The sequence below is a fragment of the Melospiza melodia genome, chromosome 2, assembly GCF_035770615.1.
Source record: "Melospiza melodia melodia isolate bMelMel2 chromosome 2, bMelMel2.pri, whole genome shotgun sequence".
Lineage (NCBI taxonomy): Eukaryota > Metazoa > Chordata > Aves > Passeriformes > Passerellidae > Melospiza > Melospiza melodia.
Window position 1 is genome coordinate 70316384 of NC_086195.1, and position 24417 is coordinate 70340800.

Below are 24417 nucleotides of genomic sequence, written 5' to 3' on the forward strand. Positions count from 1 at the left end.
TCCCCCTTCTTTGTCAGCCGCTCGCACGAGCTCTTCCTTGCCCCTTAGAGCAAGACAGGACTCCCACCCTTCCCCTTTTTCCGACATCTTAACCCGGCTCCCCGACCGCTCCTCCACAGCTAAGCGTCCCACGCCATCAACATGGCGGCGGCCACCGCCTCCTTCCCTACCCCGCTCCCTAACGCGGCCGCGCGGCGCAGGATCTGCCGGGAAAGGGAGTCCACTCCCAGCACGCTGCCGCGCTGTGAGGGCCGTAAAAAACTACAAACCCCAGAAGTCCCCGGTGCCGAGGGGAGCCAGCCAATGGCCAGGCGGCGGCGCGGGCAGTGGCCCCGCCCCGGCGGGCGAGAGGGGTGATGTCATTGCCCAGCGGGGGCCGCGGGGGCGCGCCGCGCGCTGCCGCTCATTGTGCTCGGCCGGTGCCGCGTCCGCGTCCGGGGCCGGCGGGGGGGCCGCGCTCCCGCTGCTGCTGCGCTGCCTGCGGCGGGCGGCCCCGCTCGCATCCCGCACACCGCTGCCCTGCGCCCAGCCCTGCGGCTCCTGTCCCGGGTGTCCTGGCCGCAGGGTAGCTCGGCAGCGTTCCGGAGGGCTGCGCTGCGCTGCGCTGCGCTGTGGGGACCGAACACGCATCCCCGAGCGGGATTGCCTCTTGCGCCCAGCCCGCTGCACCCATCCCGGGGAGCTGCCCTGCGCCGGGAGGGTGGCCAGCACCCATCCCGGTTGGAAGTGGGCTGCCTCCCGCTCGTCTCCGGGGCGCGCAGCTCGGCCGGCGTGCGGGGGCTGCAGCGCCCAGCCCCGCTGTGCCCGGCGTGCGGCGGCGGCCCGGGGCTGCCGCTCCTTCCCAGCGCCGCCGGCCGGCTCCTGGCTCCCGCCTCGTTTTATGGTCGTGGAGAGGGAGGACAAATCCCAAACCAGGTGAGTTCTGCGCTGCTCTTCTCTTTTGGCGTGCTTTTCCTTGTCCTGCTACGTCCTCCTTCCCAGGCCCCCGTCTCCCGATGCCCTTCCCCGCGCCGTGTGCTCCTCAGCGGGAGCAGCGCTGCCGGGCGGGACCGCGCCGTCGTTCCCTGGTCCTGCTGAAAAAGGAGGGGCGGAGGGACGGGGAAGGGGGGGAAAAAACCCGCTACATGGTGTCATCCCGCGGAGATGAGCCCTGTCGCTGCTCTTGTGGCCCGGGCTGCGCGTCCCGCAGCCCCCGGGAAAGTCCCGCAACTCCGGGATGCTCCGGGCGCTGCGCGGTCCCTGCCCGCGGGGAGCCCTGGCCCGTCTGTCTCCCTCGCTGGGTGAGAGTGGAGAATCAGATGGATTTGGGATTGGTGTCGTTAAGCGCTGCGGAGCCTGAGAGCCGGGCTCCTGAGGACAGGGTAAATCCGAGGTGTGCTCTAGGGTGGTTTTGGGGGCGTTGGTGTGCTGTCGTGCGGCTTCCTGGCTTTGACACCGCTATTCCTCCCCTCTTTCAGGGAAATGGGGGATTTGAATCCAGCTGGCTTTCGGTCCTGGCTGTGTGCAGTTGGTCCGGGTTTCTTTTCCAAGTCCCATAATGAGTTAGTATCTTAAAAATTCTCGGCTGGACAGTCTGATGTTTTATTTCAACTTCCATACTACTCTTCTGATCTTTTTCAGTTTTGTCGTAAATACAAGTAGTGCCTCTATTTTAAACTTTGTAAAAACTTCAGCAGAGTTTCATTTTAGTGTGCCTTTTTGTTTCCCTGTTCCTTGCTGTTTGTGAGATGCAATTTGGATCCTTGCTTGAATAGTGCCAAGATATCAGTACAATGTAAGATTTTTTTTGTTTGTTTGTTTGTTATTATGTGACATCAGAAGGTTTTATCCCCTTCTGTAACTAAATTGCTTCTGCAATTGCTAGTGTACCCCAAACGCCTCATTTTGTGCTGGTGCAATGAAATGTGTGCACACAGAGGGATCCTGCTCCCTTCAAGTCTGTCAGTCTCTTTCAGTGCCTTTGAAAGTTGATCTTCACCAAAGCCCCACTCGGAGGCTGTTCTGAGAGCAGCAGGAGAGTGTGCAGCTGAGCTGATATTTTTAATTTTTTTCCTCCCCTCTGCTGCATATTTGCTTCTGCGCTTCTCTTGTGTAACTGGCACTGTGTGTCCTCTGGCAGGGCTCTCCCTGGAATTGCAGTGCTGGGGAGAGGGTGACATGAGTGCTGTGGGGACAATGAAACTCCCTGTTTGGTTTGCTCAAAGTGTTTGTAAACACCCAGGCAGTGTTGGGGTGTCCCTGTGCAAGGGATGGTGCTCCGCAGCTGCCCCTCTTCCAGTGGGATAAACAGGCTGCATCCACACCTCCCTGCCTTTATTTTAACTGGGTTTTTTCCTTCCTTCCTCTTTGCTACTGACTCAAAGGGGAAGAACAACAGTGCATGCAGGCGTTGCCTTTGCTTGGTCTTTTTTTAACATTTTTGTTTCCTGGAATGGCGTTTTCCTCTATTCTACAAGGGAGGGAGCAGACAATCTAATAGAGTGTTTCCCATCTTGGCTGTAGAAGGAGAAGTTTTATAGCAGTGATTTTGTTAGCTTGGGATAGAAGGCACTGGATATGAAGTGATAATTTGAAAGTGTAGCCTGGGAATTGTTCTGGGAAATACTGATATAGAAGTTGGTGAGAACAAGCAGAGAATCCATGACCAGGGATTTTGCATTTAAATAATACAACTCTTGTGATGCGCATATTTTTAATTTCTATTTTCAAATTTCTACATGTATATATCTTGAACAAAACAAGCATAAATAGCAATACATATTTGTATGCTTTTCAAAATATATTTAATTTTTAGGATTTAGAAAGATTTGTGACAAGGTATGTGTTAGCATTTTCAAGCTATATTATACTATATCAGGAGGTGGATTAAAAATATACCTCAGAAATATACATTATTGTATCAATCAGCTTACATTTTGCCTTTCAGAAACTGAAATACAGACACATGAAAAGGGACAAAAAGCTGAAAATCAATTGATTGCTATGAAAAAACCCCAGAGCTAGGGGACCCTTCCTATTGTCCCACAAAGACCTAAATGCAGTGTATATGTTTACACTGAATCAAGAATTCTCCAAATTGCCAGTTGCTGGAAGCAAAGAAAATAACTCGGGAGGGCAGCACTAAACATTTCCTCAGGTCTTTTACTTTACCCTCTCCCCATTTCTTACTCAGGTCAAGTTTCTGAAGGGAAATTTAGGATTAGGTGGTCTCATGGTCATACTCTCCAGAGTTTTCTTGTATTTTAGTCCTGTTCCTCAGGAAATTGAGTGTGATGAAGCCAGAAATCATCCTTGCAAATGGGTTTTATGAGCATCACCTGTGTGCCCTGGACTTTGCCTGTCCCAGAAGTGTTGCTGCCCTGGGATGCTTGGTTGTCACCCAAACTCGTGAACAGGGATACCCAAAGACTGGTGAGTGAGGGGAACTGGAGGAGCCAGAGCTGGGCCAGCCTTGCTGACTCTTCAGCTTAACTTTGCTCCAGAGATGAGCTGTGAGAGGACAGGGATTTCTGCAGCCTGGAGCTGGAAGCTGGTGAGACAGCTGAAGTTCCTGAGCCAGAGGTGGATGGCTGGAGGTGGCTCTTCGGGGAGGAACTGCGGAGTTGCTTCCCAGTCACGGGCAGAAAGGTGTCTGCAGGCAAACCCTGCCATTTGTCACCCTGCTGTGAAAGAGCTTTTCTCTGTTGGCTGCCCTGGGCTGTGTGCTCCCCATCTTGCCAGACCCAGCTGCAGGTGGTGGGTGCTGCTCAGAGCCTGAGCTGGGTGTGGGGGCTCTCTGATGCAAGCCCTGGAGAGCGCATGGTTCCAGCTCTGGAGCTGCCCTGGTTTGGTCCTTGCTGGGAGAGCCAAGCTGGCATCCATCAGCTGGCAAATTGAGACACTTGCTCTGAGTTTTGTGGTGTGTCCCAGAGAGGTGTATTTGCAGCTGGGCTTTTTGTGAGAGGCACAGGTTTGTTGGCATTTTCTTATTTTTACATAAAATGTAGCCAAACAAGGAATAATAATAGCTGGGATCTAGATAGATTCCATTTCTTATTTTAAGGCTTATTGCCTTTTTGTAAGGACAGGACCAGCAGTTTGAGTGCAAGCCTTGCTTTCTGTGAGTACAGAAGGAGTGGGGAATGTGCTAGGTGCTAGTTTGTGCATATACAAATAGGCACATATTTGTCAAATAACCACCCAGGCATTGAGAAAATTAGAGAGATTTGTTGCTACTGTGTGGCTGGCATGGCAGGAGTGCAGAAAGTAGCGCAAGATGAGCATACCCATACCTTGCAGTGATGAAGCTCTTTAGATACTGATGCTCGTGTGGATGTTGCAAAGTTTGGAACAGGAGATTTAGGAGACAGTAAATAACTTCCTATATTACAGATGGGTTTCTGACACCAAAAACATCAGGCCAGTTGGAGAGGTGTTGGGGCAGTTGGGAAGGTCTTGGGGCAGAGATGCTCAGCAGCAGCTCTGCTTTGGCTGGAGGGCAGATGAGATGACCTGAGGCAGTGCTTTGATTGACTTCCTAGTTTCCACAATTTCATTTTGCAGCAAGTCATTTAGCTTCGTGCTCCCTCCCAGTGCTTCTGTCAATAACTAACTAAATTCTCATTTTATTTTTAATGGCTCTCTTACAGTGGGAAAGAAGTGGTCTGTCATGTTTGTCATATAATCCTGGTTGGCCTGTGCATAAATCATGAATTTAAAGTGGGGAGAGGGAAGGGGTTGAGTCAAGTATTCCTCAGGTGCTAATATGTTGAAATAATTAGGGCAGAACAAGGCTAAAACTTGTCCCTTGAAATCATTGTCAGCTTTTAAACAGTCAGGACCACACTGAGGTCTGTTGCTGTTGCAGTAGTTTCATAACTAATCTGTGCTATTAAACACTGGCCCTGCATAAGGTATTAGTGAGATTTGTGTTGTAATGTCATTTGATTTCACCTTGAATAGATAAAAATAATTAGAGAGCTTTGTTGCTTTGAGCTGAGGAGAGATATTTAGGTTGTGAACAGCCTGAGATTCACTTGCTATTTGTCATCTTGCCTCTCCTGGAGTTACTGCTTTCACTACACTGCAGAGGTGCACTGTTCCCTAATAGACTTAAGGCAAAATTTAAACCTATTTAAAACCTATTTAACCTAGCTATTAGTTTGCTGAGATAATTTGGGAATACTTGTACAAACAGAGGAGAAAACCTTCAGCAGTAGGTCTCACAGAAATCTGCTGCTGTCCTTTTAAACATCACAGGATACCCTGTTTATTTTCTTTCCTTTTAGCAGAAATACTGTCTTTTGAGTACTGCTGAACTAAAAAGTTAACTGTAACCTTTAAGTATCTGAATAGTGTTTTCTTTTAGACCTTGAAAAGAGTAATGAGAAAAGGAAAGAGAGAAGAGGAAAGGGAGGAAAGGCTCTGCTGGCATGAAAAAAGATGAGCTTGTGCATGGTTTCTTAAAAGACTGTATCCTGCAGGCTGAATTTAAAAGGGGAGGAAAAAAAAGAGGTGTTAGAGATGCCAAAGTACAGAAGTCAAGCAGTGCTTGGGTTACTGTGTCCTGCTAAAGCTGCCCTCCACAGAGAGAGGGACTTCATGCAGGGCCCCAGCAGCCCAGCCCTCTGCTGCACTGTGCTGCTTCTCCTCTGCAGTGAAGGCTCCAAAACCTCAACTCTGCTTTTTTTGATTAAGCAAAATCTCAGTTTCTCAAAGGGCAGCATGTGTGCATTTAAAGTGGGTGTATTTCTTGATATAAATCCAGGCTGTTGTTTGTAAAAGAGAATTGTCATGGAACTACCATCCTGTGGGCTGGTGCTGAGCCCTGGTGCCAATAATTTTGGAACAGTGCAGAAAATGAATCTGACTGCGTGTGAGAGTCTCGCATCCCCCACAGGAACAATCATCTCCATGTGCTTTCCTGAGTGTGTTGAACCAAAATTCTTGCACCCCACCCCCCCAAAAAAAAAAAAAAAAAAAGAGCTTTTATTGCTTTGGTAGGAGGGATAACCCCATTACCTGGCTCTGGAAGGATGGGACCCCTCTCCAGAGTAATCAAGCAGTTAGAATAGAGTATTTTCAGTTGGAAGGAGCCTACAAGGATCATCTAGTCCAGCTGCCTGAACAGTTCAGGGCTGACCATAAACATGTTAAGGGCATTGTCCAAATGTCTCTTGAACACTGACAGGCTGGGGCATCAACTGTGTCTCTAGGAAGCCTGTTGCACTGTTTCGCCATGCTCTTGGTAAAGAAACACTTCCTTGTGCCCAGTCTGAACTTTCTTTGGTGCAGTTTTGAACCATTTCTATGCATCCTATCACTGGATACGAGGGGGAAGAGAGATCAGCCCCTCTCTCTCCACCTCCATTCCTCAGGGAGCTCCAGGGAGCAGTGAGGTCACCTCTTTCTCCAAACCAGAGAAGCCCAAAGCCTTCAGTGCTCTCCACAGTGCTCTTCCAGCCCTGACAAAGCTGTGTGGGGTTGTCCAGGGTGTTTCACTGCTTAGTGGGGTGCTGCTGAAGAGACAGCACCAGCTCCAGGGGAGTTGCTAATGCCCTTGTTCCCATCTGCTTTCTCCCTTGTCTTCCATCTGCCCGAGCCTCTTGCTCCAGTGCAGCTACTCCAGCTGCACCTTCAGCAGCTTGGGTACCCCCAGACTACAAATAGATCTGAGGAGTAGGTATAAATGGAGACTGTAACTGAAGAAGATGGGATGCCTGTAGGAAACAGATTATTCGAGGTGCTGAATAGAAGAATTTGTATCTGGTTAGTAGATCACCCTACATGAGACATGAAACTTAAGGCACAGGAACTTGTCAAACCTTCCTGCCTTTTCAGTGGTCATTCTTTCGCTCCAGATAGTCTTTTATCCCTAAATATGAGCATGACGAGAGATCCAGAAAAATCTGTGCTCCAGAAAAGTCCCAGATCCATGCTTGGGATGTAGGCCATTAGTTGAGATGTGAATGCCAGCATTCAGATTTACAACCAATCAAAGGAAACTTAAAGGACTGCCAGGATTAGAAAAGAGATTTTGGGCTTGCTGTGTCGCAAAGAACGCGTTCAGTAATGAAAAGCGGACTTGAAAAATAATCATTAGCACTTCTCTGTGATTTAAATTTCATTGCCTGAACTTGGAGAAATGGAAAACAGATCAGTCAAGGCTTTTCATCTAACAAGTTTTTAAAGAAAGCCAGTTTTGTGTCTAATTAGTGAGAATTTCTTCATGGTGTTTCTAGGGCCTAAAGAGTGGTGTTTTCATGACAGTTGGGGGCCGCATGGGAATATTTACTGAAAATAACATCCTTACTTAAAAACATGGTAAAACAACCTTGTGTAACCTGAATTGACATCAAGAAATCCACTACAGCATCTCCATACTGTGTGGTCTTGTTGTCCTGTTGCTTTCTGATGGTAGTAGGGAGTTGCAAATTCCTTCTTCTCCAACACTGGAGGTTGAGACTTTATTATAATACCTATAGAACTTGATTAACTGAGAGAGAGGACAACTGCCCCTTGAAAAAAATAATTATTTTAATTATTTTTCTGTTGTTCTTGCCTTACAGCTTTTAACACAAACACCTGAAAAGTAAATGTAGGCTTGAAAAAGCTTTCCTGGCTCATTTGGTATCCCAGTCTCTTCTGGAAACATCAGATTATTCCATCCTGAGACGAGTAATCTTTAGAGGTGAGAATCAGGTAGCCTGAAATTGCTGTGGGAGTGTCAGTTCATTTTTGCATATTGAGAAGAAGATTAAGAGAAATAACATTAGCCTTTTTATTCTTGCATCCCCCCCTGAAGTTCATGGTGCAACATGTCCTGTGGAGAAAAGGTCTAAATTCAGATAAACCTGTGGTAATGAGTTTATTTAAACCCCAGCAAAGACTGGTGAAATCTCTAGCTGTCACAAAAAGGTAAGGGCAGGTTTGGGATTTCTGTGTTTCTGTGGGCTGCTGAGGACATCAGAACAGTCAGCATCTGGTTCAGTGGAGATGTAGCAGCAAGTTCAACCTGTGTGACGGTGGCTTTGGGCTCTGCTGTTCTTCTCTGTAATCCCTTTTTCTGTGGCATAATTACAGAAAGTGCTTTTATCTAAAGGGGATGTTTTGACACAATTTGCAGCTAATTCCATATATTCTGTCTAAAATACACTCAAGTGCAGTGAGTATCTGCATCATTGCAATTACTCCAGCCTTGTTGGCAGTAGCTGTCTTCTGTCTATAGCCAACAGAAGATTGTGGTATCCTCTAATTTCTCACATATAAGAATCCTTACTGTAAATATTTACTCTTGAGAGTGTTAAGTACTTATGAGGGGATTTTTGAACAATGTTGGGTCTATTGAAAAAACCAAACGTGTGAAGACTATGTCAGAGTTACATGTACCAGCAGCTTGAAACTGTAGAAGCAGAGTCAGTGCCTGATTTCTCTATTGCATTTGTCCGTGTTCTGAACAATTTGTTCCTTCTAAAAAGGGAAATGTGCCCATTCCCTTCAAGTCAGCAGTATTAACATTTCTAAAATGTGGTAATAGCATTTTGCTTGTATTGATGTGTGTGTGCACACCTAGAAAACCCCCAGATAAACACAGGTTTCTGTTAACTCTTTAGTTTCAGCAGGCAAACAGGAGTCTGAAGTTGAGCTCTTGACTCCAGGCTGGAGGATTTCTGCTCGACCTATTTAGGAGAAGGAAGCATGAGCATAGGGCTCGGATGGAAACTGCTTTGTGGGATCTGTAGGAATGAAGTCCCATCTTGTGTTGTGACCTGTGGTGGGCATGCCCTGAACACCTTGTGCAGGCATGTAGTGTATACTCAGTGCAGAAACAATCAGTGTCTTTTAGCAGTTGTTAACTCCAAATTCTGTCCCTTTGCCTATCACCTGAAATTGGAGAATAAATTTAAATAGATCCATACTGTGATTCTGAGGTACTTCTCAGTATTTCCATTATGTTTGTAAATGACTTTTGCTACTGTAGAGTGTTTCCCTCTACTAGGAAATATTTTTTTTCTTTTCTTTTAAGTAGCAATTCTGTTGTCACAGTTCTGCAGGAAAGATGTGTACTGGTGCACTTGCACTTAGCTGTGCAGGTCACTGATCCCTGTGTGTCACTAGGAAGCACTGACAAAAATGTCTTCAAAAGCATGGCTTGTGAGAAGTGTCTGCTGGGTCACATCCCTGTGCTGGAGATGCTGGAGATTGCCCTGTCCTGTGCCATTATATGTGGTTATTGTGGACCATTCCTGAATTTTCTACTGCAGATGTGGATGTGGTATGGGGAATTTGTAAAGCTCCTTCTCAAGCTGCTGCCTGGCCTTCATGCGTGCTTCCATCACGAGCAACTTCACCTTGCTCATTGTGAGTATGCAGCCTTTTGTCAGGGGCCATCACATTTATATCAATGTTGTCTCTGATTTATTGTGTCTCTGGATTGGGAAACTGCTTGGATAAGTCTGTCTTAAAATTAATCTCTTTTGCTAGGTTAACTTTTTGGGATAGCATCCTCAGGCTGATTCATTTTGCAGCCATGTGGATGGTTAGCTGGTGTTTAATAATAATAATAAATAAAGGCATGTTTAAAACAAATCCCCCCTAGTTAAGAATTTGCAACTGAAGAAATTCAAAATAAATTGAGTATTGATTTGCACAATGAAATAACCAAGGAGAACATTCACTATGGGCTGAAGCTAATTCTGTTGGAATAAGCGAGGCTGATTTTGGAATAAATATTAAATAAAGTATCTCATTAAGTTCTGCAGTTTTGCAAAAAACTGTCGCCACAGGGAGAAAGAACCTGGTGTGAATGGTTGTTTGTTTACTGCAGCTGTCAGTCATTGTGGGTGAGAGCGTGGTGCAGCAGTTTGTGGAGTAGCCATTAGTAACCAGGTCATCCTGCTTAAATGTCAGGCTTCTTGCTGGAAAATGTGTGAAACTACAGAAAAATTCTTTCCGTCTTCTTAGCACTTCTCTCACAATATTTCTCGTTTTGCTTGATGACATCAGTTCTTGGAGATACAGAGGAAGGTTTTAAAAATATCTCCTGGGCAATGCTGGGTGATGCTGAGCTAATGAATTTATTGATGTCTGCCTGATACTCCGGAGGGTTGATCCATTTCTTGTTCTTCCTCTGATGCAGTTTTTGAGTCATTAATCTCTTCATGGCTGTTCCTGTATTTTGTGTATAGATTGAGTTTTATTATCCATTATAGGGTCTTTGGGATAGGACTTCTGTCTGTCAGTTCCCACTTTCTACAGTGAAAAATGTCCAGTTTTCTACAGTCTGTAGGTGTTACTGCAATGTGAGTAACCAGTGCTGTGACTTGGGTGGGAATAGTCATTAGTAGTTTTGGGGAAACAGTCTCCTTGCTTTCATTGCAAATGAATTTGTATAATTCACGGTTTCCTCTAGAAATTACATCTTTTGTACTTTGAAGGCAAGACAATTGAATTCTGCAGCTCTCTTGTGTTTATAGGCAAGATCCTGTTTAACTTTGTTTCTTGGTTGCCTCCATGCATAAAATTGAGATAACCTCAGAGGGCTGCCCTGAATATTCATCAGTGATTTATTGTATGCCACTGAAGAAAAGTGTTACCAGCAATGCTAATGAAGTTTATTACTCAGCCCCTCTGCTGCACATTTATTGGTATTTCAAAGATCTGCAGTCTCCACAGTGAGCTCTAGCAAATTCTTGACTGGACTTAGCCTGTAGATGACACTAATAACTTTGATTTATGTGGGGCTTTCCCTTTGGAAGAGCTCCAAAGAATTTTATAAACTGCAATGTAAGCCATAGTGCAAATATTGCCTTAGCAGCCACCAGCTATCAGGGAGGTGCTGTGTGATGGATATTGCAGTGCAGCTGGATGTGAGGGGATAGAAAGGAAAAAAAGGAGTTCTGCAAGTGTTGGAGGTGATGCAAGGAGAGAAGTAAGAAAACAAGCAGCTACTACCTGAATTCTGATTTTTATCTTTGACATGATTGATTCTTCTGGATCAAGTGACTCTCACATGAAAGGTGACATTTTTGTCACAGCCTCGTGATGCTGTGGTCCTGGTTCAGTTGAAGTCGAGCAGAACAAGCCCTCCGAGCAACCAGGGTTTTCTTTTCATGCAGAGCATGTGTGTTGCTGGATGTCTTAATTCAAATACTGGGGTGCAGCAATGTGTTTGCAGTGGTTCCTTGGGCTGGTGTGGTTGGCTCTGGGATGTCCTCCTCTTGCAGAGGCAAAAGGCACAGAGTTTGCCTTGTATAAGATCCAAAAGACTTGAACACATACCGTCTTTACTATTAAGCTGATGTCCCATTAACTCTAAATCCTTTCAGGAAGTGTAAATAACTTTGCAAAGATGTTGGCTTAGAATTTATTGCATTCATTTGGGTTTGTTCACTGAATGGCGTACCCTTGGCTTTCCCCCCTGAATCATAGGTGCCCAACTTGCATTGTCTGAATAACATTGTTATTTTGGGTCCCAGACACCATGATTGGAGAGAGATAGCAGAGTCAGAAGTGGGTCATTCTGGTTAGTTCCTTGAAGGTGGGTGAGATAAAGCAGTGCCACCATGTATGACATGATCTGCCAGACCTGTTAGTGTTGTAATGGAACTGGGCACGGGGCTCCAGGTGTCAGATCACTTTATTAATAAGGAGTGGTCCAGCTTTTCTGCCCCATGCAGGAACATCTCTTTTAGAAAGGTTTTGAGCACTTTTAACTCTGGTAGCTGAGTGCTGCAGCTTCAAGAGCTCAGAAGCATTAGATGGAGGTCCAGAAACCAGATAGCACAAATGAGTAGCTAGAGCTGGAAGCTGTGGTTGGAACAGTTGGAGAAGAAATGCATGGCTGCTAAGTCTGCTCTTGTTCAGTGTCCTGAACAACCAGCCAGCTGTAGCCAGACAAAAAATGGCAAGAGCAGAGGTCAGCCCAACAGTGACAGTGTGGATGCTGATTTTGGGCTCATCCCAGCCACCTGGGAATCAAAAGAATTGTAGCAACGATATTGTTCTTTATAATTTTGCCAAACAGTCTTCCTTCAGTAAATTTTGAGCCTGTTGGCCAGGCTAGATGATTGTAAAAGCTTGTTTTTCTTAGAAAACAGGGCTAAAGTGTGTATAATACTTTGAGGAGCAGGGAACTTGTTGAATTCAGATGCTTGCTTGGCAGTGCTTATCTGAAGATTGACTGGCATGGAGTAGAGGTTGCACTGTATCATGTTTAGGCTTGCTGTGGGTAAACAAGTATTTCTTTTGGAGCACCTAATGGAGACCTCAGCAGTCAATAGAGCAGAGTTTGTGGCTTGGCTTTGTGCCTGGCTATAGGCTTACAGCCATCTTTGCAGCAAAAACAAAACACAAAGTGTAATTATAACCTGGTGGATGAATTTATATTTTTGGTATATTCTGTTGCTGGGACTATTTTAAAGCCTCAGTGTCCAGGATTCTGGTCTTTTTAGATGTTTAGTTCTGTATTTTTCTAGGCCATACCATTAAATATATGTATATAATATAACAGTCAATGAGTGCATTAATGTTTAATTCAGTTCATTTTTCAGTTTTAGGATCCCATTCATCCTTATTGGTGTAATCGATTCCTCCTGGAAATGCTGTGGTAATTAGAGGAGAGAATGATTTGCAAGCAGTGCTGTGACATGTGTAACCAACCTGTCTTGTTTTGAGCCTTTCATTACCTTAGCTTATGACTATAATTGTGTACCATCTCAAGGAGGAGTGTGAACTTTTCATTTGCATGTTAATGGCACTTTGTCTGGGAAGGTGCTACAGGGATTCAAGCAGTGCTATGCAGAAAAAGTAATGTGCCCAGTAAGCAAACAATTTTGATGGTTAGTGGTTCAGACATTGTTAATAATAAGGGTCTTTTTTCTTCTGATACAGCAAATGCATCTTTCAAATGGGCAAGACAATTGGGATGGTTTAGAAAGAGAATTGTTACAGAGAACTCCTTCCTGTAATCAGCATCTGTCTCTTCTTAGGAAAGAGGAAAGTGCTTATAACTTGTGTGCCCTTTTGAAAGGGAGACTGCATTGATTGAATCTTAATATGTGTTGTGATACATAGAGATATGTTGGGAAAAGCTGTGTGCTGAAACTCACTGGCTTTCTCATGTGTGAGATGTGAAGCTTGTTTGGCATTTGAGGGCTTTGTCCAAGGCTCTGACATTTTACTCTCCAACTTGTAGTTTTAAAAAGGAACATCTGTGATTTTTATCCTAAGCCTGAAGTGGGTCCCAGTGCCTCAGTGTGGGATTGAGGTTGTTTGTCCTCTTGCAAAGAACAGGCTCATGAAGGCTATTTTGGTTGTTCCTGGGAAAGTAGACTCTCCATCACACTCGTGCTTTTGTGTGGGAAGGGCTCCCTCTGAAGGCACAGAAATCCCTGTAAATATCAAAAATGCATCTTGTGTCACATTTCAAATCCTTCATAATTCCCTGCTCTCCTGCTGTTTGCGAGAAACCCAAGCTGCATGCTTTCCTCTCTCCATCACCTCTCAGCCTGATGGATCCAAGAGAAATTGCCATTTGCTGTAGGTGAGACCTGGAGGAAAATGAGTAACATGGGCATAACAGCTTAACATTTCCATTTAGAGACAGTTGGATGAGCCTCAAGAGGGAAGACCTGCTGCTTTAAATTAAGAGTGACCACTCAAGTGAGATTCCTCCTGCCTCCTGCCACTGTATCTTGCTGCAGCATCCCGTGGTCCATCATTGCATCCACAGTAGCTGTCAGTAGCAAAATGCAGTTTCCACCTGTCAGAGCTCAGTGCTTTCTGGTGGGTGACTGCAGGTTGTGATCAGTAGGAGGAAGGGAAAGGCCAGATAACAGCAGTATTTTTGTGCAGGGGAAAGCTCAGTGAGTGTTTTCTAGGAGACCTGACAAGCTGAGAGGGAGAGCACAGTTGACAGGACTGCTTTTGCTTTAAGGATAATTAGTGGGATGTAGGCTAGGCTGTAAAATGAATGTGAAAAGTAATAACAAGGAGTTGGAGCCATAGAAAGAAGAAAAACCGGAAACTCTGAAGATACAAATTGGGCAAATTGTGCTTTAACGGGATCTTTTTTTCGTGTATGTGGAGATGCCAGTGATCCAAGATGAGATTTGTCGAGGCTAGAGAGGTGCAATTGCAATAACTGAGATGTGAGAGGATGCTGGGTTGGATTAATCCTGAAGGGACTTCTCTCTCTTTTTTTTTTTTTTTTTTTTTTTTTTAAGGCTTCTCTGCTGTAGTTCTGCTGGAAATAACTCTCTTGCCAGCTGGAAGTAAACCAGTTCTTCATGTCAATGATCTGTGTGAGCAGCAAAGGTGCAGGTTGGTGAGGCTTTGGTTGGGAAGAGTAAGGCTGTTCTGTGAGAAAAGGGAGGAGAGGGTTTAAGGGAAGCTGGGTGGTGTCTGTTTTAAGCTGGAAATCTGAAATCTTCTTAGGTAAGTGTCTGCTACTTGAGACCTGCATCAGCCAGTTCAGTTGCTGCACACAGAATGTCAAATCAGGATAGACAGTATTTCTGTTTGAGTCTGGGGACACAGGCATTAGTGTCTGGGAGAGAATTTGGGCAGCTGCAGAGCAATGGGATGTGGCCTGTCTGCCTGGGGAAATAGTGAAGACCCCAGGAAAGGCTGGGCCATCATGGATGGCCTGTCTTCCAGCACCTAGGAGTCAGTGGGAAGAGAAAGTCGAAGAAAGTATTATCTTCTCTATTGTGGTAGCTATAGCTTTTATACAAAACTTAGTTAAAAGGGAAAATTTCATGAATGTGGTATAAAAATAGTTCCCATAGAAAAACACCAGCCCTATTACAACTTCCTTGACAGACAAAGACGAAAATGCATATAGAGAGCATGATACCAGGGCAGAGGAAGGTGGGTATTGGGACTGCAGAATGAAAAGATACTCATCAAGGATAGTAAAGAAAAGCAAAACAGAGTTTGGGACATCAGCAGTGAAAGAGGCTGGAGAGGTAAAATAGTTCAACAAAGATAATATGAGACATAGGTCTGGTTTACATGGGGTTATTTCTGAGTTTCTCTCTTTGAACAAGTTACCTGGTCTGGTTTTTTTCCTCATTTTGCCTCTGTTTACAGAGTGCTCAAAGATGGGCAATAGTTCTTAGTAAGTAATTTTTCTATACCACAGAGTATAGTCAGGCCATCAGCCTCAAATTCAAGTTTTATCATGATACAGGCTTGAAGTTACTGTTAATGATGAAGAAAGGGGAATATGTGCATACTGTTTACAACCATCTTACTCTCCTTTAAAATTTAAAGGATGTATAAGGGCATAGGTGTGAGGTGAAAAGTGTGTTTGCAATAGTTAAATGTTGAGTGAACCTTTTGACTTTAGTGCAACATTTTTAAAATGCCACAGGCTACTTTCAATGTGATAGACCAAAAAAATGAGTTATATTCCCTCAAAGCACAACTCATATGTTGTTGGAGCCCATACAACCTTCTGTACAATCTGTTATAAAGAAAACTCTTGTCCTGCACATGGAGGTACCAACAAGGAGAAAATAACAGAAGAAGAGTTCAGTGGTCTGTAAAGCAGAGACACCACCCCTATAAGGTCTGCAACACTTCTCTGGTGCTCCTACATAACTCAGCTAATGTGTGACTCTGTTTCATGTTCAGTGTTGGCTGTTGGAATGAAGTAATAATTTACTTTTCTTCTATATTACGTATTTAATTATGGCTTCCTAATTCCTATGTGCTTATTACTACCAGGCTCTGGATCTGTCCATGAGTGTATTTGTGTCGAGGGTGAAGGGAATGATATTAGTAACCATGCTGAGACACTATTTTGCTTGCTTTGGGGCAGACGTGAGTGGACACAGACCTGCTCCAAAAAACATGCATTGACTTTTTAAAAAGCATTCACTGACTGCTTAAGTGTAATAAATATACAAAACAAAAAAAAAAAAAAAACAACAAAAAAACAAAAGCACAGTGCTTTCTGTGTGACCCCCATTATTTGCAACTCTTGTATTGTACCTGGGAGCTCTCACTTGGTGCTTGCCCAGTTTTGTGGGAAGGGAGAGAGGAGGTTGTCAGTTGCCAAGAAAGGAGACCCAAAGGAGTTGCAGGGTGTGCTAGGAACTGCTGGCTGTAGCTTTGAGCAGTATGTGAGGCTTCTGCTGAGTACCATCAATAGGGCTGTGAACCAAAGCATGGAGTTAGCAAGCCCACGATGAAAACTTATATCTCTCCACTGGAGGTGAAGTTCTTCACTCCAAATGCTACATAGACTTTTTTGGATGTGGAACACTTGGCTTTGCCCCAAGCCCACCTACTTTGCTGTGCCATAACCATACTCAAACCTGTCCCCTTGCATTGCACCACAAATGGGACACCTGACCTTTAATGCTCAATATTCTCTGATTGTCGTGGGCTGTTTGGTGCTTTTGACACTGAACCAAAAGCCTATTTGTGACTTACAAAGGCATGTTCTGGTACAGGTGGATGTGTTAGCTGGGGCTGTAGTGGCTGTTCTTCAGGCTGGCACTGGAACCTGATTTATGCTCAGGGCTTGAATTCAGATTCCCAGATCCAACATGCAGTCTTGCCAACGTATGCACCTCCTTTGCAATTTTAAAAACAGAGAGTGTTCTGACTTTTGGCAGAGATAACCTCATGGCTTTTATCTCTGCAGGTGTCATTCCAGAGTTAGGGATAGTTTTTTGCCATTGTTTTTCCCATCTTTCCCTCTGGGCAGCGTTTTTCCTGCCCTTTTTTGCTGTGCTGGGCAGGGATGCTCCTCTCCGCAGTGCGGCTGGCTGGGCTCGTGCCTTGGTGCTCCAGCAGCATCTGCCTAGGCATCCTTAGCCCAGATTCATCCCCTGTTCTTCCTGTTTCCCCTGTCTTTCCAACCTATAAATCTTATTTCTTCCTTTCATAATCATAACCTAAGATTGCCTCATGGTTTCTTTAAAAGCACTTTTTTATTTCTTCTTTAAACCTAGAATTTTACAGCTGTAATGTGTTTCCGTTCTCCATCATCTGTAGCAATTGAGAGTACTGCCAGCTAAGCAAATATCCCAGTCCAGATGAGGCCCGTTTTACAGGCCTTGTTACTCTGCCTGGATTCTTCACCTCCACATCAGCTTCCCTTTTGCTTTTTGTCATACATGTATCCAGTAATTCAAGCAGCCTCAATTTCAGTTGTTCTGCCCATGACAATTGCAGAGACACTGAGGAGCTTAGGCTACAAGGGAGCAGCAGCACATGTTAAGAGGGATATTTTTTTCCTTTAGAGTGAAGCTAAATAGATTGGAGGAGAGGGTAATTTGAAAAGGTGGTTCAAAGTTGAAATTCTTATGGTCTTGCTGGAGTTTGCTGACTGCAATAAAATTGTGCAAGTCATTGTAATCCCTCTGTTTTCAGAGAGGAAACGGGTGACTTTTTAGAAATCTGCTTTTAAAATTAAGACTTAAGATAATGCTGTCATTCAAGTTCCTTGCACAGAGCTTTGCAGGATGGGTGGATTTGGGCTTGCAGTGCCATTTCAGGGCAGTGCTGATGACTGCTGCCTTGGAAAGAAAAATTTCTAAAGTGCTAAATAGCACCTGTCCTGTAAGCAGTCAGCCAAATATCTTCTTATATTCTGACTTGTGGTTGTGGTCTTCACCTCTTTTACCTGCTAAAAGGATAAATTTGCACCAGAATAGGAAAAAAACCCTATTCTGTTCTCTGGATATCTAATTTCCATAATGTGTAGTATAGAAATACATACAGAAGGAAATAAATATGGTGCTCCTACAGAAGTCTTGTCTTTGCTTTACACATGCTCTGTTAGACATGCAGTCTCTTTAGAACTCATGACAATTTGCTGTGCAGGAGGAGCTGTTGTTGGTACATTGCTTTATACTTGGTGGGAGCATGCTGTGCTGGAGGGCAGCAAGGCTGTGCTTGTGTTTGAGGGGATAAATGGCAAACTGAAACACAATGTGAGGGAATTCTTTATTTCCCTAAATAAAAAATGCCTTATGTTGAATTTCGAATTACAAGCAGTATTTTTGGGTAGACTGCCCATTTGTTAAAGAACAAATGGTGCTAGTCTAAATAGTTTTGTGCAAAATTGGGAAAATGCAAGGGATGAACAAATGTGAAATGTGCCTTACCCCCATAGGCACAGTCTGTCTGCCTCATACCATCTCACTTGTCAAGCTCTATCCTAAAGGAAAATGTTTGAGTAAATATGTATTTGAGAAGCTGAAAATGCAGTCTTTTTTGTGACTGAAACACTTTTCTTCCTGTATTGTGTGTCAAGATCTTGAACACCTGAGTGTAACTGGCTGTAGCCTTGAGACTACTACTGGGTCTCCTAGTCAGGATGGAAAATATTTCCCTGTCACATCCTTTCAACCTAAGGCTGTAGAACTGTGTGTTGTCCAAAACTGGCATCCTGTTCTTCTGTAGTGCCCAGAGAGCTACTCTTGCTTGGTTTTGGGTTTCTCAGTTTCCCTTTTTCTTTTGCAACATGCCTTCAGATTCCCCTTTGGCCCATGCCCGTTCCTTCCACAGCCATGTACGTGCACAGCAATCCAGAAACACACTGCACCCTGAGCTGAGGGTGCCAGCCAGCAACCCTTGCAGAGAGGGCATGTCCCAGGACCAGTGTGATGGGGGTAGTCTGGCTGGAATCCTCCATGGAACAATCCCGTTTTCTCTCTAGTTGGCTTATTGGACGGGTGAAAGAGCCGAGTTCTGTCCCTCAGCTTGTGATTGCATTCCTGGTAACTTCAGTAACCTGAATGTTCCATTCCTTTGTTGTGGGTGAGGGTTAATGCGTGAGCCTTGCAAAACAATTCAGTGTTGCAGCTGAAGTTTTTGCGGGAATCTCTTTATCTTGTACTTGATACAAAGTGGCCTCATTTGGTACTTGGCACCTGGAAATGAAGGTGGTGTCTCACCCGGGGTCCTGCGGGCACAGGCTGGCCGCGAAGGAAGAACGATGACTTGCCTTCCTTCTGCCTCATATCCCAAAGATAAAGGATCCAAATTAGTTATCCATGTGTAATCTCATTATCTTTAGCTAATGTGCATGGGCGTCCTGATGCAGGATGAGGTTTGTGCAGGAGCATGGGTTTGCTGTTGCGATGAAGGCTCTGCAGTGCAATGAGGCTGGAGATTTTGGGAGGACGTGGCCCTCAGTGTACATGGACAGTGTTGGAGTGCAGTGGTGCACTTTGGTACACAGCTGCTTTTTCAGGAAGACAAGGGCAAGACTTGTGGCTTTCCTTAGAGAAGGGGCTGCTTTCCAGCCAGCCACCCATCTGTGGTGGTGCAGCTTCTGCTCCCCCCCAGCAATCACAGTGGATGGGGGTGTTAGAAAAAACCTAACCCACAGAGGAGCACTGCTTGCCACACTGTGCAATAAACATTATTCCTTAGGGTCCTCTTGTCCTTCTAGGCAAGAGTATTGCACTGAAATCTAGAAGTGAAGAGCAATTTGCAGGAGGGGAAGGGCTGGAGATAAACCAATGAACTAAAACCTGCTAATGAAATGAGTGATATAAATCTGCTGTGGGGATATCCTCAGCTTCCCAGATTTTTAGCATGCAGCCAAAGACAAAAGGCAGTGTGACTGGAAGGAACAGGCTCTCTGGGGACCTGCTTTTGAAGTTACAGACAAATTATTTCCCTATATTTAGAAAATCTACTGTAATGAAAGATGTGTGGTGCTGGTCATGCAGGCAAGGTACTTTGGATTGCTTGGATGGGAGCTAACACTGGGGTGTCTTTGATGCTGTTAACCTGTCTGGCAGATCAAAACTCACACAAACATCCATGGTTCTGGCTTGCTTTGAGAACAGGGGAAAACACACCCGTTGTTGGACATGTGGCGAGAAACGGCACGGGGATGCTGAGTGTGGGAGCAGAGGAGGGGGCTCACGCTGCTGCCAGCTTCTCCTGGCCTTGCTGTGCTGGTGGCTGAGCCCTCGTGGAGCTGAGACCCCCCCTTGCAGCCAGTTCAGGCTCCCCTTGGCAGGCAAGAAGTCACCACATCCAAGAGCATGTGATTTCCATTGCCCGCGCCGGGATGTCTGCTGGGGCTGAATTGCCTGCATCCCCAAGAGCTGCTCAGTAAGAAACAGCAAACATTGTCCCTGGGAAGGAGCAGCTGTTTATATATAGTGTGCAGTGGGTTCACCAGTGATTATTAGGAAAACATTGCTTTCCAGTCATAAAAAAGGGCATTCTTGTTGTTTCCTTTCCTCTAAAACAGGCAAGTTGGAGAGTCAGGGATTTTCATTTGCCATGACAACCAATGAAACTGCCAAGCCATGTGATATCTTTATCCTTCCTATGATTAAATCTTTTTCTTTTTTTTAAATTTTAAGGCCATGTTGCTAACAGTTGGGAAACATCAGGTGTTGTTTGCTTTTCTCATGTAGATTAGTCAGGATTTAATCTGCATGTTTTTATTTAAGAGCTGTGGAGAGCTGGGAGGTATTGATATTTCCATGATTTATGGTAAGGATGGTATCTTAGTTCAGAATCGCTGTATTGTACTGAAGTTTTCTCCCCTCTGCCCCTCTCCCCCTTTGAGACAGGACCACTCAGCACTGTCTCCCACAGGACAAAAACTATTGTGGGACCCATCAGTGCTGCTGAGCAGCGATGAGGCTGAGCCTTGGAGAGGTTGGTTTACACAGGGTCCAAATGGCTTAGAGACTTTACAAGCCAATAGCTGTTCCTATGCCCGGGCAAGGTTTTGCAAAGACAGAAAGTGTGAGGGATATGATGCTTGGTCCATGTGAGAGCTTCCCTTGGCTCTAGGTCTGAGCACCTCACACTAACCAAGAGCCTGGTGCTGGTGTTGCTGTCAGCAAAGCTGAGTGCCAGCATTTATCCTCTTTTAAAAATTGCTGTCTTCTATTTAGGAATTTCCTCAGGGTGCCAAATATAGATTCAACACAAGAAAAAAAGCCCCACAAGCTCAAAGCTCAACCCCAAAAGCTGCTCTGTTGCTAAGGAATAAAAATAGATGGTCACAAACAGGGTGCTGACGTGCCAAGCTGTGTCCCCATGACCGTGCAGCTGCATGTGCCAGGTCCCTGTCCCAGTGGCAGCACTGCCCAGGCTGCACACCTCATGTTAGTTAGCATCAGTGTCTACGAAGGACTGGCTGCTGCTTGCTTTAGTAAGTCACTTTGTTTCCTAATCTTAGTCCCAAAGAGCTAAAAACTTCAGAGGGCTGCTGCCAGGAGATAGTAGTAGTACAGGAAAAAAAAAACATTTTTGTGTGCTAATTTCTGTCATACAGCAATGTCTGTACTGGAGGAGTCCTAAGAGATGGGAAGATATTTTTGAACAAAAGCAGCATTCCTTGGGAGATCCTGGGCTGCCCCAGAGTTGCTGGCCATTGATGGCATCAGGAAGGGTGAATATTGGTGCCGCAGGAGCTGCGGCTGTGCCTTCACCTTCTCTCCAAATGCAAATCTCTCTCTGCAGATCTCTGCAATAATTTATTAACCCATGTGGCTGGAGATGGGCAGTAGCTGAGCTGGGTGCAGAGGTGTGCAGAGGTGGAGACATGATTTATCTGGGCTGGAGAGCTGCTGTGGCCAGTGCCATCTTTTAATGCGTGTGTGCATGAACAGGCAATGCTTGGTTTTGTGGGGTCTGCCTGCTTAGTCCTCAAGGTACTGCTTGCTGCATCAGCTCTAAACCGTAAATATCAACGACCCTGGGATGCAATTTTTAAAATAATGTTTTCAGATTTTGTACTTCTAGGTGAGGTGTTTGACTAATGTCCCTGCAGTAGCCGAAGCCTGGAGCAGAAATCTTCTGCTAAAGAGCTGCTTTTTTGTGTTTAAGGATTTGTTTTAGTGCCAAATTTACCCTGTGCAATTTCTTGAATTGCAGCTGGTCCAAAGCTGAGATGAAGTTTTAACAGCAGATAGCTGCCCTTGAAGACTAACTGTACATTTGCAGTGGTTTAGGGTAAATAAAAAGTACTGTAACCACCTGAAACTATAAGGGGAGCTGAAAATAGGCTGTGTGTTAGTGTGTGAGCTAAAATGTAACCAAAACATGAATGCGGTTCCTTACCTTCTGAAGAGACCTGTCATATCCTTGTAAAAATCTTACTTGGGAGCCATCATATGATGTTGCTGTTATTGAGATACTCAAGATAGTAAACATACTTCTTTACTAAATTAAATTCTTTAACCCAGGCTATAAAGTCTAATTCTGTTGTCCCACCCTCATGGGTTTTTTTTCCCCATCTGGATTGGGTCCCTCCTGCAGCTGTCTGGAGCAGGCAGGATTGGAAGCCTTCCCTTTGGAAACCTCTTAAGCCAGTCCTGAAGCTACACCCAAATCTCTATTGTTTCTACTTTCTTGCCTCTCTGAACAATTTGTTTTTGTGAAACATCTGCTGCTCTGGCAGATACCCACAGTTAAAGCTGTACTGCAGTGTTTCTTTGCAGAAATGCAGAGAATATTCCCTGCCAGATCAGTCACTTGCCAGATGAGATGGTTGATCCCAGCTGAGGGGTTTCCATCAGATGAGACCATTTTTAGAGGGGAGAACTTCTTAGAGGGCATGTACAATGCCTGAGCTGGTGGTGTAGTTCCATTAGGAAGCTGAAGCATTGTGTGCATGAGCATGCCTGGTCCAGGTAAAATGTGCCACCTCCATTTGGAAATAGGAGGTGGTAAGCTGAGCACCACTGGGGCAATAATCAGCCTAGGAATAGGTCAGAACTTATCACCCCTAACTTGACTTTAGTGGCAGAGAGAGCCCCCTGGTTTGGGATTCCAAGCTCATCTTTGGAGGCAAAAGCCTGTAACACTCAACTGTATTTTATTCCTCCTGTCCTGTAGCTTCATGTTCAGAAATGCTGCCACTTTTAGGTAAAAAACCTTTCCTTACAAGGTGTAACAGAGGCAGAAATCCTTCTGAAATGCCAACCTGCTGTGGCAAAGTGCTGCCTGTCCTATTGTGGTGGCCCAGGCGTGTTGCACAGCTCACATGTGACTCACATACCATGTCATACGTGTGCTCATGAAGAGGGAGCCTCCAGCTGTAACACGGGGTCACTTCTTTATTTCCTCATGTAAGATGAAAAATAACCACAACAAAGAACTATTTTATCTCAACAATCCACCTCTGGAGTACTAGGTTGCTCTTGAATTAGGGGGCATGCCTGAAAGTTTTGCCTGGGAGTGGCAGCCACCTTCTTGAGGCACCAGGAAGAAGCTGTCCCTGTAACCCGAAGACTGAAGATGGGTTGCTTGAACTTTGCAAATTAATGCCCTGATGAGTTTGTGTTTGTTCCTGGATAAAGTTCCTCTAAGCAATTGTCTTGGGGAGGCTGCTCACTGCACGTGATGCTGTAACAAAATGTACCAGAGGAGCTGCTTAGGGATTGAGCTCCTCTCAGTGAAGTCTAATTGTAGAATCCTAGAGTGGCTTGGGTTGGAAGGGACCTGGAAGATCACCTGGTTCCATCTCTCCTGTTATGGGCAGGGAGCTTTGCTCTAGATCAGATTGCTGAGAGTCTTGTGCAACCTGGCCTCAGACACTTCCAGGGATGATTTTCACAGGTCCCTTAGAACCCAAACTATTGTATGGATCTATGATTTTTATCTTTCTTCTCTTTCTCTTCCTCTGCTGCTGGTATTGCTAATTTATTACTATTGCAATATTTAAATTACATATTTACAATATATATAGAATATATATATTATGTATTCAAATACATATTACTTTATATGTAGAAAATGTATTTTAGAATATATTTATATATTCTATATTTAGACTTCAGGTATGATATATCTATCCTCAGCCAAAAGCTTTCTTTTTTTTTAGCCTTTTGATTGCTACTCCAGGACACTGTTGATTTGGCACAGCCTGGCTTTCACCAGTGGCATGGCAGAGGAGCATCATGCACAGGGCTGCATGGAGCCCAGAGCCCAAGCTATGAGGTACCAAGCACAGCCCAGACCTCAGACACCTGAAAGTGCAATTAGCTGAGGTTTAATTACTTATTACTTCTAATAGGTTTGATGGGGAAGTGATATAAATCCCAGTAAATCACAAGCTTACTTAAGCAGAAGTGAAGAGATGGAAATAATGGCTTATTTTTTCAATTAGAAAGCATTCTTGCTAAACAAAACCTTATTGCATTTTTTTTTTGTTCATACCAGAGACTCTGACACAATGAAAACAAGATGGTGAACAGCAGTAAGACATGTCACTGCAGTTAAAACTCAAGAAAATTTTCTTGGATAGTCTAGGTTATGAAAGTGTGTCTAAGGCACATATTCATATTTCTCAATACATTTATGATTATGTCACTGCTAAATGGCATAGTTACACTTGTGCTAATTCTGCACTTGCAACCTCATTTGAGTCATGATGTTCCTGTAAATGCTTTCTTGAAATTCTTTGGTTATTATAGCTTTTCTCGTATATTCCCA

At 44.6% G+C, this 24417-nt stretch overlaps 1 protein-coding gene across 2 annotated transcripts in view; it reads left to right on the forward strand.

Annotated features, from left to right (window-relative positions):
- Positions 1 to 799: 799 nt before the first annotated feature.
- RAB30 (RAB30, member RAS oncogene family) overlaps positions 800 to 24417 on the forward strand; it is a 48240-nt gene continuing 24622 nt past the window's right edge. Inside the window, exons 1-2 of one of the 2 annotated variants that reach the window (XM_063148812.1) lie at positions 883 to 915; positions 7548 to 7669. The gene's annotated coding sequence lies outside the window, so the exon portion shown is untranslated. Of the gene's footprint in view, positions 916 to 7547; positions 7670 to 24417 lie in introns of both variants that reach the window. The other variant, XM_063148811.1, reaches the window with a different exon arrangement.